General features: G+C 38.4%; 1 protein-coding gene across 16 annotated transcripts in view; it reads right to left on the bottom strand.

The window, feature by feature from the left end:
• The window catches only part of CNTN4 (contactin 4), a 958186-nt gene that overhangs the window by 811083 nt on the left and 131863 nt on the right, over positions 1 to 15240 (bottom strand). For 8 of the 16 annotated variants that reach the window (XM_079933645.1, XM_079933652.1, XM_079933654.1 and 5 more), the window contains 2 exons: positions 13885 to 13957; positions 6375 to 6527 (listed from right to left, as the gene is read on the bottom strand). The exons of 4 other annotated variants lie outside the window; for them this stretch is intronic. The gene's annotated coding sequence lies outside the window, so the exon portion shown is untranslated. Of the gene's footprint in view, positions 1 to 6374; positions 6528 to 13850; positions 14956 to 15240 lie in introns of those variants that run through there. 4 more of the 16 variants (XM_079933660.1, XM_079933661.1, XM_079933646.1 and 1 more) reach the window with 2 other exon arrangements.

The following is a 15240-nucleotide window of genomic DNA, read 5'->3' as shown; positions in this document are numbered from 1 at the left end:
GTTGTCTTTTCGTCTTGTTTATGCTTTCCATAGCTGTGCAAAAGCTTTTAAGTTTCATTAAGTCCCATTTGTTTATTTTTGTTTTTATTTCCATTTCTCTAAGAGGTGGGTCAAAAAGGATCTTGCTGTGATTTATGTCACAGAGTGTTCTGCCTTTGTTTTCCTCTAAGAGTTTTATAGTGTCTGGCCATACATTTAGATCTCTAAGCCATTTTGAGCTTATTTATGTGTATGGTGGTAGGGAGTGTTCTAACTTCATTCTTTTACATGTAGCTGTGCAGTTTTCCCAGCACCACTTATTGAAGAGATTCTCTTTTCTCCATCGTATATTCTTGCCTCCTTTATCAAAGATAAGGTGACCATGTGTGTGTGGGTTTATCTCTGGGCTTCCTTTCCTGTTCCACTGATCTATATTTCTGTTTTTGTGCCAGTACCATACTGTCTTGATTACTATAGCTTTGTAGTATAGTCTGAACTCTGGGAGCCTGATTTCTCCTTTTTGCATCTATGTTCATCAGTGATATTGGCCTGTAGTTTTTTTTTTTTTTTTTTTTTTTTTTTGCGGTATGCGGGCCTCCCACTGCCATGGCCTCTCCCATTGCGGAGCACAGGCTCCGGACGCGCAGGCTCAGCGGCCATGGCTCACGGACCCAGCCGCTCTGCTGCATGGGGGATCTTCCCGGACCGGGACACGAACCCATGTCCCCGGCATCGGCAGGCGGACTGCCAACCACTGAACCACCAGGGAAACCCAGTTTTCTTTTTTTTTTTTGAGACATATTTATCTGGTTTTGGTATCAGGGTGATGGTGGCTTCACAGAATGAGTTTTGGAATATTCCTCCCTTGGCTATATTTTGGAAGAGTGTGAGAAGGATAGGCGTTAGCTCTTCTCTAAATGTTTGATAGTATTTGCCTGTGAAGTCGTCTGGTCCTGGGCTTTTGTTAGTTGGAAGATTTTTAATCACAGTTTCAATTTCAGTGCTTGTGATTGGTCCCTTTATATTTTCTATTTCTTCCTGGTTCAGTCGCAGAAGGTTGTGCTTTTCTAAGAATTTGTCCGTTTCTTCCAGGTTGTCCATTTTATTGGTATATAGTTGCTTATAGTAATCTCTCATGATCTTTTGTATTTCTGTAGTGTCAGTTGTTACTTCTGCTTTTTCATTTCTAATTCTATTGATTTGAGTGTTCTCCCTTTCTTTCTTGATGAGTCTGGCTAATTGTTTATCAATTTTGTTTATTTTCTCAAAGAACCAGCTTTTAGTTTTATTGATCTTTGCTATTGTTCCCTTCAGTTCTTTTTCATTTATCTCTGATCTGATCTGTATGATTTCTTTCCTTCTGCTAACTTTGGGGTTTGCTTGTTCTTCTTTCTCTAATTGCTTTAGGTGTAACATTAGGTTGTTTATTTGAGATGTTTCTTGTTTCTTGACATAGAATTGTATTGTTATAAACTTCCCTCTTAGAACTGCTTTTGCTGCATCCCATAGGTTTTGGATTGTCGTGTTTTCATTGTCATTCGTTTCTAGGTATTTTCTGATTTCCTCTTTGATTTCCTCAGTGATCTCTTCATTATTTAGCAGTGTATTGTTTAGCCTCCATATGTTTGTATTTTTTACAGATTTTTTTTCCTGTAATTGAGATCTAGTCTCATAGCATTGTGGGCAGAAAAGATACTTGATATGATTTCAATTTTCTTAAATTTACCAAGACTTGATTTGTCACCCAAGATATGATCTATCCTGGAGAATGTTCCATGAGCACTTGAGAAGAATGTGTATTCTGTTGTTTTTTGGATAGAATGTCCTATAAGTATCAACTAAGTCCATCTTGTTTAATGTATCATTTAAAGCTTGTGTTTCTTTATTTATTTTCATTTTGGATGATCTGTCCATTGGTGAAAGTGGGGTGTTAACGTCCCCTACTATGATTCTGTTACTGTCAATTTTCCCTTTTATGGTTGTTAGCATTTGCCTTATGTATTGAGTTGCTCCTATGTTGGGTGCAGAAGTATTTACAATTGTTATATATTCTTCTTGGATTGATCCCTTGATCACTATGTAGGGTCCTTCCTTGTCTCTTGTAATAGTCTTTATTTGAAAGTCAATCTTCTCTGATATGAGAATTGCTACTCCAGCTTTCTTTTGATTTCCATTTGCATGGAATATCTTTTTCCATCCCCTCACTTTCAGTCTCTATGTGTTCCTAGGTCTGAAGTGGGTCTCTTGTGGACAGTATATATATGGGTCTTGTTTTTGTATCCATTCAGCCAGTCTATGTCTTTTGGTTGGAGCATTTAATCCATTTACATTTAAGGTAGTTATCGATATGTATGTTCCTATTACCATTTTCTTAATTATCTTGGGTTTGTTATTGTAGGTCTTTTCCTTCTCTTGTGTTTCCTGCCTAGAGAAATTCCTTTAGCATTTGTTGTAAAGCTGGTTTGGTGGTGCTGAATTCTCTTAGCTTTTGCCTGTCTGTAAAGGTTTTAATTTCCCTGTCGAATCTGAATGAGATCCTTGCTGGGTAGAGTAATCTTGGTTGTAGGTTTTTCCCTTTCATGACTTTAAATATGTCCTGCCACTGCCTTCTGGCTTGCACAGTTTCTGCTGAAAGATCAGCTGTTAACCTTATTGGGATTCCCTTGTATGTTATTTGTTGCTTTTCCCTTGCTGCTTTTAATATTTTTCCTTTGTATTTAATTTTTGATAGTTTGATTTACATGTGTCTTGGCATGTTTCTCCCTCGATTTATCCTTTATGGGACTCTCTGCACTTCCTAGACTTGATTATTTCCATCCCCCTATTAGGGAAGTTTTCAACTATAACCTCTTCAAATATTTTCTCAGTCCCTTTCTTTTTCTCTTCTTCTTCTGGGACCCCTATAATTCGAATGTTGGTGCATTTAATCTTATCCCAGAGGTCTCTGAGATTGTTCTCAATTCTTTTCATTCTTTTTTCTTTATTCTGCTCTGTGGTAGTTATTTCCACTATTTTATCTTCCAGGTCACTTATCCGTTCTTCTGCCTCAATTATTCTGCTATTGATTCCTTCTAGATAATTTTCCATTTCATTTATTGTGTTGTTCATCATTGTTTGTTTGCTCTTTAGTTCTTCTAGGTCGTAGTTAAACATTTCTTGTATTTTCTCCATTTCCAAGATTTTGGATCATCTTTACTATCATTACTCTGAATTCTTTTTCAAGTAGACTGCCTACTTCCTTTTCATTTGTTTGGTCTGGTGGGGTTTTATCTTGCTCCTTCATCTGCTGTGTATTTCTCTGTTTTCTCATTTTGTTTAACTTGGTGTGTTTGGGGACTCCTTTTCACAGGCTGCAGTTTCATAGTTCCCATTGTTTTTGGTGTCTGCCCCCAGTGGTTAAGGTTGTTTCAGTGGGTTGTGTAGGCTTCCTGGTGGAGGGGACTGGTGCCTGTGTTCTGGTGGATGAGGCTGGATCTTTTCTTTCTGGTGGGAAGGACCGCATTTGGTGATGTGTTTTGGGGTTTCTGTGACATTATGATTTTAGGCAGCCTCTTTGCTAATGGGTGGGGCTGTGTTCCTGTCTTGCTAATTGTTTGGCATAAGGTGTCCAGCACTGTAGCTTGCTGGTCGTTGAGTGGAGCTGGGTTTTAGCATTGAGATGAAGATCTCTGGGAGAGCTTTCGCCATTTCATATTACTTGGAGCTGGGAAGTCTCTGGTGGACCAATGTGCTGAACTCGGCTCTCCCCACTCAGAGGCTCAGGCCTGACACCCGGCCAGAGTACCAAGACCCTCTCAGCCACATGGATCAGAAGAAAAGGCAGAAAAAAAAGAAGAAAAAAATAAAATAAAATAAAGTTATTAAAATAAAAAAATTAAATTATTAAAAATTTAAAATAAGAAAGAAGAGAGCAACCAAACCTAAAAAACAAAGCCACCAATGATAACAAGTGCTAAAAACTATACCAAAAAAAGCAGGCAGACAGAACCGTAGGACAAATGGTAAAAGCAAACCTCTACAGACAAAAATCACACAAAGAGCATACACACACACTCACAAAAAAAGAAAAAGGAAAAATATATATACATACATATACATATATAAAAAGGGAGCGCGCAACCAAATCAACAAAGATATCTTCCAGTGATAATAAGCTCTAAATACTAAATTATAATAACCATATAACCAGAAACAAATTAGATACAGGAAGCAAACCCCAAGTTGCTCCCAAAGTCAACCACCTCAATTTTGGGAAGATTTGTGGTCTATTCATGTATTCCACAGATGCAGGGTGCATCAAGTTAATTGTGGAGATTTAATCCACTGCTCCTGAGGCTGCTGGGAGAGATTTCCCTTCTCTTCTTTGTTCGCAGAGCTCCTGGGGTTCAACTTTGGATTTATCCCCGACTCTGCGTGTAGGTCACCTGAGGGCATCTGTTCTTCACCCAGACAGGATGGGGTTAAAGGAGCAGCTGATTCGGGGGCTTTGGCTCACTCAGGCCGGGGTGAGGGAGGGGTATCGAATGCGGGGCGACCCTGAGGCGGCAGAGGTTAGCATGACGTTGAAACAGCCTGAGGCGTGCCGTGTGTTCTCCTGGGGAAGTTGTCCCTGGATCATGGGACCCTGGCAGTGGCTGGCTTCACAGGCTCCGGGGAGGGGAGGTGTGGAGAGCGACCTGTGTTTGCTCACAGGTTTCTTGGTGGCCGCCACAGCAGCCTTAGCACTTCATGCCTGTCTCTGGGATCTGCACTGATAGCCACAACTCACACCCATCTCTGGAACTCGTTTCAGCGGTGCTCTGAATCCCCTCTCCTCGCACACCCTGAAACAATGGTCTTTTGCCTCTTAGGCAGTTCCAGGCTTTTTCCCAGACTCCCTCCCGGCTACCTGTGGCGCACTAGCCCCCTTCAGACTGTGTTCACGCTGCCAAACCCAGTCCTCTCCCTGGGATCCAACCTCCAAAGCCTGAGTCTCAGCTCCCAGCCCCCATCCGTCCTGGCGGGTGAGCAGACAAGCCTCTGGGGCTGGTGAGTGCTGGTCGGCACCGATGCTCTGTGCAGGAATCTCTCTGCTTTGCCTTCCACACCCCTGCTGCTGCGCTCTCCTCCATGGCTCTGAAGCTTTCCCGCCCCCCCCCCCCACCATCTCCGCCAGTGAAGGGGCTTCCTAGTGTGTGGAAACTTTTCCTCCTTCACAGCTCCCTCCCAGAGGTGCAGGTCGTGTCCCTCTTCTTTTGTGCCTGTTTTTCCCTTTTTCTTTTGCCCTACCCAGGTACGTGGGGAGCTTCCTGCCTTTTCGGAAGTCTGAGGTCTTCTGCCAGCATTCAGCAGGAGTTGTTCCACGTGTAGATGTATTTCTGATGTATTTGTGGGGAGGAAGGTGATCTCCATGTCCTACTTCTCCGCCATCTTGAAGGTCCCTCTCCAGCCTCAGAAGTTACGTTCTATAGACCTTTCCCATTTGCTACATGCTTCCAGATACACGATATCCTTTGAACATGAAGTCAGACATTGACTGAGTACCTACTGTCAGTATCTCCAGCTGACAGATACAAAAGTACAGTAAGAGAGGATCAGTGTGTGGCCCGTGTGGTTGCATTGCTAATAAGCAGCAAAATGAGACTTCTTATCTCCAACTCCTGTGTACTTCCTGCTCAATTACAAAGGCTTGGCAATGATCCAGATGATGTAAACCTTACAATTTCTCCCACTGAGACCACCTTGTAACTTCATGACGATGATATTGCTGCCGCACAGCATTTTCACAATACTGTGGGTGATTCATGCTACCTTCCAGCTATGGAAGCATTCACTCAACATCCCTTAAACTCAAGTCCACCAACCTCAATTTCCCAAGCCCTTCTTCACTTAATTAAGATGGGTCTTTTCTGCATCTCCTATCACAACGTTTTCTGCACTAAATTTTAAACTGGTTTACTAACACATCTACTTTAACTAAACTGTATGTGCCTTAAAACAGGACGGTGCTCAATGTTTATATTCCAGCACCAGGTGCAATGCCTTCACCACAGTGGCCACCTAAAATCAGGATAGTGAGTGGTTGTGTGCAACACTTAATAAATGAATTGCCCAAGAACACGCATGATACTAGACTTCTCAATCATCAAAATTTAAAATCAAATGAGAGCATTTTGTTGAAATCTAGTTCTCTAGTTGGCATAGTAACCATTAATACATCATATGCTTATCATATAGAGACAAGTTAAAGGACTATGAAATTTGCACTGGGAAGATTATTTTTAAGTGGATATACAAAGCCTCGAAAATACAGAAAAACAATGACGGGAATTAATTTTTTTAAGTTAGAAAAATAAAATGATACAGGACAATTTTAATTTCTTCAAAATTTTGACAGATTTATTTTAAATACTTACTGTAGCATGTTCAAACACAGGCTGGCATATACCCTTCCTAGATAGTTATGTGGGGTTCTCTGTTTGTGACTGCATCCAAGTTAGATTTCATATTAATGAACTCCTTAATCTAAATAGCTTTCATGTTATCCTGTTCTGCACATCTGTTCACACCTGGATAAATGTACAAATTGATAATGTTAACATCATTAAATCTCATGCAATTCACAGTAATCATTCAATTCAAGCTCTAGTCAAAAGGTAAAGAGAATAGGGAAAAATAAATCTTTTTTGTTTCTGAAACACCCAGACTTATGGGTCTTCTTGGCCACTTTGTTCTTTTGTTAGTTCTGAGTGAGCTCTAAGACAGAAGCCCTTACCAATGCCACAGAGAAACCAAGATAAGTAACTCATTTTTTCCAAATACCTATGGCCCTTTTTCCAAGCAAAAGTAAACTCAGAGCAATACTGTTTAAAGCAAGTGAACAGGTTTTGTCAAAGCTTCAAGCAAAAAGAAAGACAAGTATCTGGTCTCCACTTAGCATAAACTTGAATCTTTTGTGACCGAGGTAGTACTGAAGATGCAATAACATGCTTTTCTGGTGGAGAGATGGGGGCTACTAAGTGAGCAAGAGAATAGAAGAGGAAAAAAAGACAAAGGCAACATGCTGTTTGTGAAGGACACACTGATGAAATGATTGAACGTCATCTGAAGTAACGATGAAGATTAAAATACAATTCCTTTATGACAAAGTCAATCAACAATGCACCTGTCTCATGCTAAAGAAAGTAATTTTACTTCCTCCTAACTCTAGGTGCTATACCCAGTCTTGTCAGCTCCATAAGAGGGCATTTAATAAATGTTCCTATCAGATATATCAGCATGAATCCCTGTCAACGACTTCTTGGTCCAGTGTCCAGAATAAAGTCACTTCTATAAGTAGTTTTGTACAAAAATGTGGTAAGCAGAGAAACTCAACAACTTGATGAAGTTTGTTAATGTCTGCTAGATGCAATAATGACCTTTTAATAAATATCTATTCCCGATTCTCTTGCCAAAAAGTAGGTCGTCATTTCAAAATCTAAAAGCTACCTGGCCAATTATCATCTGAAAATAAAGAAAACATGTTACATGCCTAAATGAGCAAGAAATCATATGGAATAACAGGAGTGGGGAGGAAAAACTGCCAACACTAATTACATCAGGTATATTTTCCAGGTAACTGTCCTTGTTTGCTTTTCTTCTTCTGTTGCACATTCACTTCTTGTTCAAACAGGGCATGGATAATTTTGAGAAAGGAGAACTCACTAGGCTCAAACCAAGGAGTTTGGACAGACGTTTCCAATAATTTCTTGGAAAAGTCATTTCTCTAATGAGCTTCTTCATCTACAAAATTACAGGGGTGAGCTAGATGACCTTGAAATCTCTGCAAGAGATAATAACTGTGATATCCAGGATGATTCTATCATACTGCTGCTTTGCTAAAAGGTTTATTAGAGAGAACACTGAAATAAGCACCCAGAAAAATGATCTGAAGATTCTCAACGGATTTCATTTCCCACGCTGCCCACACCTGTCCTCAATCACTGCAGATAATGCTTAAGTTAAGCGGTATTATGCAAAATCAAGTACTACATACTGAATTGTATCTGCCTCTTTCAGAAAGGCTATCTATATGATAGTGCACATAACCATGAGGGAGAATGCAGAATATATCACAAGACTGAAAGAAAGAAAAAAAAAAAAGGAGGCAAAAGCTTTTTAATTGACCACTTAAAAGGTTATGTAGAGGCCAGGACACAAGGTGAAGGTACGAAGTATGTTTCTAGTACAGAAAGCTGTCTACTAACAATGAAATGCTCAATATTCTTACGACTTTTTTGAGTGAGGAGTCTACAGCAGATTTAAGTCCTGGATCAGTTAAGAATCTGGTATGTAAAAATAAAAGCCCATCAATTCTTAGCATCCCTTTGGGGTTTCTGTGGGTATACGTGTAATAACTGTCATATCTCAAAACAGTTCAATCTGACCCCCATTATTTTAAAAATATAATGATAGTGGCCAGAGTTATCAGCTATGCTTCGATGATTTGAATGCTCCTAACTGGTGCAATTAGGTGAAATTAACAATTTCTTAGTGAGAACACAGATTGGTATCTAAAGGGCTCAAACCACCTCAGAAAGGCGAATAGGCATTTCATAAAAGTAGAATCTATCTGCCAAGGTCAAAAAGCTCCTGTATCTCTTTCTCAATTCAATTTTTCTCATGACTTTCCACCCCCAAGGTTGTCTCACTTAAGACTTGTTGATGCCCTGGCAATGCTGTTTTGAGATACAGGGTGTGATAAGAGCTATGGAAAGGGTATGATCTCAATTATAATAGAAAACACCAATGGAAACAAAACTTTTTCAAACTTCATATTTTCCATCTATCAAATTGGCAAAGATCAAAAGTTTTACACTGTGTTGATAAGTGTGTGGTATAACAGACATTCACATACATTTTTAGTGGGTGGATCCATTGGTACAAATTCTGTGGAGAATTATTTACCAGTATCTATAAGAAGCAAACTTTTTTTTTTTTTTTGACTCAGAAATGCCTCCTCTAGAAATATAAAGTCTAGGAATATATGGTCATTGGAGCACTTCTTCCTGGTTGTAATGGCTACCTGATAGGGTTATTGTTAAGATGAATGAAATAATTCATATAAAGTATACAGAACAAAATTTGCATTTTACTGGTATTAATGGTAAGCACTGATAAAACTTAGTTGTTCACGTAATTATTATTAGATGATGATGTTCATGTAATTATTATTAGATGGTAATACAAGTCATTTTTTGACATACTACAAAATTTCAGAGAAGTAGAGGACAGCCTCATATTCATTAAGGTTAAAAAAAGCAAATGTGTGTACTACACATACCTACATCTAGAACATGGTATTTAAATGCTCTCTGGTAAGCCCTGTCAACTGGGGAAATTTCTTTACAGAAAAGTATAATTTGCGTATAATCATGTGTTAATTCCATAGGACTGTTTTATACTGAATTAATAAATGTCTAAAAGATTAGGGAAAAACACAAAAACCTTGTAATCTGGATCAAAATTACCATTATTTTATTAGGATATAATTGTTTGAATGATTTGAAGAGTAGCTTAAATATTTTCTGGGTTTTTCTCTTCTTTCTGTAGCTAAATGATGTTCTAACCATTATCAACCATTCATTTTAGCTAAATGACAAAGAGAGAAAAAATGTGAACTAAAAGCGTATTCATTCCGACATTAACCCAAAATAACCAATTTGCTTCTCATGAGCCTTGGATGTTGCTGAGGTGCATTTGTTAAATTATAGAAGCAATTTTTCCTCAGGAATCTTCTAATTTTGTTCCAATCACTGGAGTCATGCTTATCTATTTCCTTGCACAGATATACTGCCTCCTCAGAGAACTCTTGAGAATAGAAACTCTGTATCCGATGAGTGAATATCAAACAGTGAGATGACTAGCCAGTTAGGTTAAAAATATGAAAAGACATTTAAATCTAAACATAAAGGAGACCATGTGAATAACAAAATATGGGGGATGTAGAAGAATAAATTAGGAAAACTTCTTCCCTTCCTTTTCTCAGAGCTTTTCCATACCCAAGCAGGAAAGCTGGGTCTTACTATCCTAGTGTTTAGAGCTGTGCTATCCAATATGGTACCACTAGCCAGATGTGGCTACTGAGTGCTTGTAAAGTAGCTAATAAGAAATGAAAAGATAGTGTAAAAAATGAGTGTAAAGTATCTTATTCCTAATTGTTTTAATACTGGTACAGGTTGATATAATATTTTGAACACAATATATTTAATAAATTTCCACCTGTTTCATTGTACTTTTTAATGTGAGTTCCAGAAAATTGAAATTATATTTTTGGCTCACAGTATATTTCCATTGGACAGTACAGAACTAAAGCATTAGTATCTATGACATATGTATACGCCACAAGTTCCTTTGTGTGCACTTGTGTTTTGATGGTTCCAGTAACTAAGTCGGTCTCTAAAAGGGAAGAACCCATGTATCTGTACAATCTTATCTAGGCGTGGGAAAACTGCTTGGGTTTTATTTGAGTCCAGCTCTTCCCCGTAAAAACAAGGCCCTAGCCAACATGGTGTTGCAGTCAGAAGACTTGAGTTTCCACCTGGGTTACCTGGGCAAATCACTCAAATCCCCTGAGTCCCTTGTCTTACGTATAAAATACCTGTCTTTCTAGCCATGAGCACTGCTGTGCAAATCATTTGAGATATGTATATAAGATAACTCGTCAAGTCATACTCATTATGGTCCTTGAAGGGGTATTAACATTTAGTTTTAGCTCAACAAATGACATACTTAACAACTGATCCTTTGCAGTCCACCTAAGTCGCAGCAGAAATACCACACCTTTGCTTCCAGTCACACTGCTGTGTATGACAGAGGCAGCTGATCCCTAAGTCGTAAGTTAGACTGTTCCATAAGGATTCTTTTTCAAAGCAAGTGAATCGAGTGTGGATCTCTGAAAAAGCTTAATAACTATGATCACAGTACTAGAATTAAGAGTAAAGAAACCATGATGATGTATTGCTGATAACAACTGACTCTTTCACACACCCATGCATTCACTCATCAAACATTTGGAGAATGCCCTACAACCACAGCATGAGAAAGATCAAGCTTTGGAGTCAGAGATACCTGAGTGTTAATTTCAGCCACCCCGAGTGTTTTATATGGCCCTGTAAACCCTGTATTATTGGAATAAATTATTAAGAGCAGAAGGTTTTTAGACAGTTAATTAAGTATTATTTGTAAAAAAAATAAAAATAAAAATAGCTCAATTGCTGGCACATAGTATTCAGTAAAGGTTAGCTAAAATAATAATATTTACTATTATTTAGTTACTGTTCTTGATACTGAAGATACTGTAAGACACAGGCTCAGCCCTCAAGGCATTATATAGATTATCATCTACCAGCTGTATCTAAGGAAGTCTGTAAGAATGGATATTTTTAAGAATCCAGGTAACTATATGAATTTCAGCTGTTATTCTGATATTTAGCACTGCGTAATGACAACCTGAATTCTCAGAAGGTCCATTCAATAAGCCTAAGGGATTTTGCCAACTAAAATGCAGTTTACCTTACTGTGTTTCATGTAATAAGTCTTTCAACACTGAATTTCAGGAAACTCTTGAGAAAACCTCTTCTACCAGGCTTAAAGTTAGCCTAAGTACCCTATTAAATAGACCTCTTAAGCCATTTTTTAATAACACAGAAAACTGATCATCATCACAGTCTAATGCAACAATCATTTATTGTGACCCTCTAGTTCAGCAAGGGAGGTGAGAAATCAATGATGGAAAACATCAATAACTTCTTGCCTGCTTTCATAAACCTAGCTAAGTAAGCTCTTACCATGAACAGCCATCATCTTTGACAATTTATTTTTTTCTGCAATAAATGAATGAGTGAGCAGCAAGGATTTCCACAGAAAGGCCTTGGGGGCCAATTCCCCAAGACCACTGTATTAAAGTTCTCAAAATAAAAGGTGCACCAACTTGTAATCATTTTTATATAAAGCAGGATCCACAATGACACAGAAAAGTGATTCTACCATCTACTATGAAAACAGAATACCAACCTCCCTTTTGTAGATAGCTACAAGTTAATACGGCATGTCCAAAGTTCCATACACTGGAATGACTGCTTTTAAATCAATCAACGAAATTGTATTTAATAACTCAATTAAATGAGAACACATAACCCCATTTTCAAAAGACTTAAAATATTTTTTAAATAGATCAAAATTGTAGGCATTTATATATATTACAAGTTGTTATAGTTCAAGACGGCCCTCAAAACACAATTGTAACCAAGTCAATGACTTAAAAATCAGAGCCTCAGTGTCTTGATCTGTAAAATGGAGATATTTGTATTGAAATTACAGTGCTATTAGAAATCAGTCTTATTACTACTACTGATGTTTTATTTTCTTTATTGGCTAGGGCAGGGGTCTGCAAACTTTTCTGTAAAGAGCTAGATGATAAATATTTTCAGCTTTGCAGGTCATAAAATCTGTATCAGAACTACTCAACTCTGCTGTTGTAACATGAAATCAGTATGGACAATATATACACACGAGTGTGGCTGTGTGCCAATAAAACTTTATTGATGGACACTGACATTTGAATGTCATAGTTTTCACATATCATGAATTACTATTCTTTTGATTTTTTTTCCAACCATCTACAAATATTTTTAAAAAGCATGCTTAGTATGTGGAAGACACACAAAGAAGTGGAGAACTAGACTGGATCAATGGGCCATAAATTGCCAACCCCTTGGCCAGAAGACTCTGATCCAACCTTATGTAAATTGATTATATATTTAATTGGCCAAAGAGTTTTTGGAAAAAATCACTTGTAACAAATTGAAAATTTCTCTACATACAAAACCATGTTATTTTCATTTACTTTAAATTCTGCTGAACATTTTTGGGGAAGAAAATACTCTGTTTTCACTATTTAATCACCTTCCACTTTATAGATCTTTTAGTAGTATTTTCTCTCTAATGTAAAAAGTTCAACTATGGTACTTCAAAGCACTGCAAACAAATTTATTTCCAGTGCTTGTTAAACGTATTGCTTATTTTCCTTACTAAATTAACTGTGGTTTGTGAAACAAACAAATAAATCCAACAATACAAGATGCAAAAACAATTTCAATAAATAGGTCTTCATTTACTAATAATCTCCTTTCTGCCACTGACTTAAAAACATCTGCCAGCAAGATGTGCAAACACCATATTTCTCCAGTTACACAATGTTAATTATAATGGAATTACACCACCAAGAAATTCTTAATCATGCTGGCCACTCTTCGTGTTCTTATTACTCACTCCTAATCCATTAAATCTGTGCTGTAGTATTAAAACGGGCAGAAGGACAGGGAGAGAGGAGATGAATTTGATTTGGTCAAAAGGTGAAGGCATAATAATTTAGTTGAATAAGTTAAGCGGGGCATCGACTTTTTATCCCTTTATTTCTTATGCTTTTAATGCTGGATTATATGTAAAATGAACAAAAGACCGTGAATATCAGGCGTTACACTGAGACAATCAAGCAAACCGACTATGGCACCAAACGACATGCTGTTGAGGTTCATAATAGTTGCTCTTGTGACATTTAACTTAGAGTTTAAAGAGATTTACCAAGCATTCCTAATCTATCATTATCTTATAATCCACCAATTTATTTACCTTGTTGAACCTAATTAGAATGAAAAGTAAAAATGTTAGGGATGCAAAGATAAGTAAGTCAGAAACGTTTGTAAATCCTCAGAATAGGTCTCTGTTTTGTTTTCTGAGACATGGCATCACATCAGCCCCCAAACAATTAACACAACATCCACGTTACTATGGATGCACATATCTACAGATAGTTAAGTACACAGATAATAACAGAAGGCAGCATAAAGTACCGATTAAGACCACATGCTACAGAGCCAGACTGACCAGTTTTGTAAGCTCAGCCATTTATCTATCCGTGTGATCGTAAATAATTCACTTATTGTATTCCTGAGTTTCTCTGTAAAATGGAAAAAAAAAAAAATCATAGCCACCACTGAATGTTAGAAGGATTAACTTAATATGCATAAAATTTTTATCATATTATCCGACACAAAGAACTATGTAGGGCTTCCCTGGTGGCGCAGTGGTTGAGAGTCCGCCTGCCAATGCAGGGGACACGGGTTCATGCCCCGGTCTGGGAAGATCCCACATGCCGCGGAGCGGCTGGGCCCGTGAGCCATGGCCGCTGAGCCTGCGTGTCCAGAGCCTGTGCTCCGCGACGGGAGAGGCCATGGCAGTGAGAGGCCCGCGTACCACACACACACAAAAAAAAACAGAAAAAAAACTATGTAAATGTTAAATAAAGCAATGGCTAAAAGAGTATTATTGAATAATACTCTATTACCATTTCTTTATAATATTTGCACTTTGATAGGTGATTACTACACAGCTCTTTTTAGATCTCTATGAGAAAAAAAATCATAAGAACTTAATAGCCCCATCAATGATAAATGTTTGCCAATGATACAGGTGAAAAGGCAATCTAAGGGTTGTTTGCCTCAAATACCACCCATGTCTGACATAATTAATGAAACAAAATTACAGGGCAACAGGGCACTTACTTCTAAAGCACCTAATAATGAAGAAGCCTTTAACCAGCAGTAGAGACTCGGCCACTTAATTAGCTCCTGCTACATAAAGTGGTTACCCTCAATCCAGTGTTTTCTTTTCTTCTAAACACCCCTATGACCTACTGTCTCCAAACTCCAAGGTCCTCATCAATAAACTTGACAAGATTCTTTTTTAATTTTTATTTATTTATTTATTTATGGCTGCACTGAGTCTTCATTGCTGCGCAGAGGCTTTCTGTAGTTGCGGTGAGCGGGGACTACTCTTTGCTGCAGTGCGCAGGCTTCTCCTTGTGGTGGCTTCTCTTATTGCGGAGCACAGGCTCTAGGCCCACAGGCTTTCATAGTTGCAGCACGTGGGCTCACTAGTTGTGGCTCGCAGGCTTTAGAGTGCAGGCTCTGCAGTTGCGGTGCATGGGCTTAGCTGCTCCGCGGCACGTGGGCTCTTCCCAGACCAGGGATCGAACCCGTGTCCCCTGCACTGGCAGGCACATTCTTAACCACTGCGCCATGAGGGAAGTCCCAAACTTGACAAGATTCTTAACTGGGCCCCATTTAGCAGCACACCACTTTGCTAACTACCATAGAGAATGTCAATACACAAAAGAGACAGCCCGAACTATCAAGGAGCTTACAATCTATTTAGAGAAACAAAGTATAAGAAAGTGAAATG

This window comes from Stenella coeruleoalba, assembly GCF_951394435.1.
Source record: "Stenella coeruleoalba genome assembly, chromosome: 10".
Taxonomy (NCBI): Eukaryota; Metazoa; Chordata; class Mammalia; order Artiodactyla; family Delphinidae; genus Stenella; species Stenella coeruleoalba.
This window is presented reverse-complemented; position numbering and strand designations above follow the sequence as displayed.